The following is a 2812-nucleotide window of genomic DNA, read 5'->3' on the forward strand; positions in this document are numbered from 1 at the left end:
CTTACAACACTCCTGCTAATCCTGCCCAGGATGAGGTTTGTTTTTTTTGCAAGTGTTACACTGTTGACTCATATTTAGCTTGTGGTCCACTATGACCCCCAGATCCCCTTCCGCAGTACTCCTTCCTAGGCTGTCACGTCCTGCTCTGTATGTGTGCAGCTGATTGTTCTGTCCTAAGGGGAGTACTTTGCATTTGTCCTTATTGAATTTCAGCCTGTGAACTTCAGACCATTTCTCCAGTTTGTCCAGATCATTTTGAATTTTAATCCTATCCTCCAGAGCACTTGCAACAACTCCCATCTTGGTATCATCCACAAACTTTATCAGTAAAAAGAAAAGGAGGACTTGTGGCACCGTAGAGACTAACCAATTTATTTGAGCAGAAGCTTTCGTGAGCTACAGCTCACTTCATTGGATGCATACTGTGGAAAGTACACAAGATCTTTTCATACACACAAAGCATGAAAAAATGGGTGTTTACCACTACAAAAGGTTTTCTCTCCCCCCACCCCACTCTCCTGCTGGTAATAGCTTATCTAAAGTGATCACTCTCCTTACAATGTGTATGATAATCAAGGTGGGCCATTTCCAGCACAAATCCAGGGTTTAACAACAAAGTCTGAGGAAGGGGGGGAGGGGTAGGAAAAAAGAAGGGGAAATAGGTTACCTTGCAGAATGACTTAGCCACTCCCAGTCTCTATTCAAGCCTAAGTTAATTGTATCCAATTTGCAAATGAATTCCAGTTCAACAGTCTCTCGCTGGAGTCTGGATTTGAAGTTTTTTTGTTGTAATATCGCAACTTTCATGTCTGTAATCGCGTGACCAGAGAGATTGAAGTGTTCTCTGACTGGTTTATGAATGTTATAATTCTTGACATCTGATTTGTGTCCATATATTCTTTTACGTAGAGACTGTCCAGTTTGGCCAATGTACATGGCAGAGGGGCATTGCTGGCACATGATGGCATATATCACATTGGTAGATGTGCAGGTGAACCAGCCTCTGATAGTGTGGCTGATGTGATTAGGCCCTGTGATGGTGTCCCCTGAATAGATATGTGGGCACAGTGGCAACGGGCTTTGTTGCAAGGATAGGTTCCTGGGTTAGTGGTTCTGTTGTGTGGTGTGTGGTTGTTGGTGAGTATTTGCTTCAGGTTGGGGGGCTGTCTGTAGGCAAGGACTGGCCTGTCTCCCAAGATTTGTGAGAGTGTTGGGTCATCCTTCAGGATAGGTTGTAGATCCTTAATAATGCATTGGAGGGGTTTTAGTTGGGGGCTGAAGGTGACGGCTAGTGGCGTTCTGTTATTTTCTTTGTTGGGCCTGTCCTGTAGTAGGAGACTTTTGGGTACTCTTCTGGCTCTGTCAATCTGTTTCTTCACTTCCGCAGGTGGGTATTGTTGTTGTAAGAAGGCTTGATAGAGATCTTGTAGGTGTTTGTCAGAGGGGTTGGAGGAAATGCGGTTGTATCGCAGAGCTTGGCTGTAGACGATGGATCGTGTGGTGTGGTCAGGGTGAAAGCTGGAAGCATTTAGGTAGGAATAGCGGTCAGTAGGTTTCCGGTATAGGGTGGTGTTTATGTGACCATTGCTTATTAGCACTGTAGTGTCCAGGAAGTGGATCTTAATAGCGTCTCTGCTAAGGCTGCGTCTACACTCCCCCTTGTGTCGGTAGAACGTATGTGGCTCGGGGAGTGAATAAGCCACCCCCCGAGTGACACAAGTTACACGGACCTAAGCGCCGGTGTGGACAGTGCTATGGTGCTGGGAGAGCTTCTCCTGCCAACATGGCTACGGCTGCTCGTTGAGGGTGGAGAGCTCCCTCCCGTCGGCTTCCAGCCGCTCCAGTAGAGACTGCCGCTGGGGGCCACGTCACTCACAGCTGTGAGGGCCGAGCGGTTAAGGCGTTGGACTCGAAATCCATTCGGGTTTCCCTGCGCAGGTTCAAATCCTGCTCACAGCGAGGCCTGTGTTTTAGCCACACTTGCTCACCAGGGCAATACATCTCCACCGACCCTGAGACGCTCTCCATACACTCCCCACCCCAGGTAAACCCTCTTCTGCTCCTTTCATGGGGATGCCTGGGATGGTGCCTCATGCTGTGTCCCTGCGGTCTCAGCTCCCGAGGCCTCTGCCCCTCACCCAGCACCCCCCGGCTCAGCCCCACCCCTGGGTGCTGCTCCTCTCCAGAGCGTGGCAGGAGCTGAGCACGGGCAGCCCGTACAAGAGGCCAGGGGAGGCTGAGCCTCCCCCAAAAGGCCGTCCATGAGGGGGGGAAACGCTGGGGATGTGGGGCGGGTCTCCCCTCCGGAGGCCATTGGGCCCGTGGTCATCTTTCGAGCGCTGGAAGCGAAGCTCCAGAGAAGTGGGGGCCCCACCTACACCCCGCTCCCCTCTGCCTCTTAACCCGATGCCCTGCTCTTGCTCTGCCTCTTCCCATCCCCCCTCCGCCTCTTCCCCCAAAACCTGCTCCCCACCCCCCCTCGGCCTTTTCCCCCACGGCCCCGTCTTCTCGTGCCTCTTCCTGTCCTGCTCCACCTCCTTCCCCAAGGACCCCCCTGCCCCCCGCTCACCGAAGACAGAGAAAAGGGACGAGTGCCTGGCCCCATGGCCCCCCGGTAGCCCCCCTTTGGGGAAAGGGGCGGAGAGGAGCAAGCAGGGGGTGAGTGGAGTCTTGGGGGAAGAGGCGGAGAGGAGCGAGGGGCAGGTAGGGGGACCTCGGGGGCCAGAGGAGTGAACAGTGGGTGGGCGGGGCCTCGGGGGAAGAGGATGACCGGGGGCGGGGCCTCTGTGGCAGGGCCATGCTCTAGGCGCCG

At 53.4% G+C, this 2812-nt stretch overlaps 1 non-coding gene across 1 annotated transcript; it reads left to right on the forward strand.

The window, feature by feature from the left end:
- Positions 1 to 1877: 1877 nt before the first annotated feature.
- On the forward strand, positions 1878 to 1959 carry TRNAS-CGA (transfer RNA serine (anticodon CGA)). The gene has a single exon. It is a non-coding gene; the product is annotated as a tRNA-Ser (tRNA).
- The last annotated feature ends 853 nt before the right edge of the window (positions 1960 to 2812 follow it).

The sequence above is a fragment of the Eretmochelys imbricata genome, chromosome 11, assembly GCF_965152235.1.
Source record: "Eretmochelys imbricata isolate rEreImb1 chromosome 11, rEreImb1.hap1, whole genome shotgun sequence".
NCBI classification, from domain to species: Eukaryota; Metazoa; Chordata; order Testudines; family Cheloniidae; genus Eretmochelys; species Eretmochelys imbricata.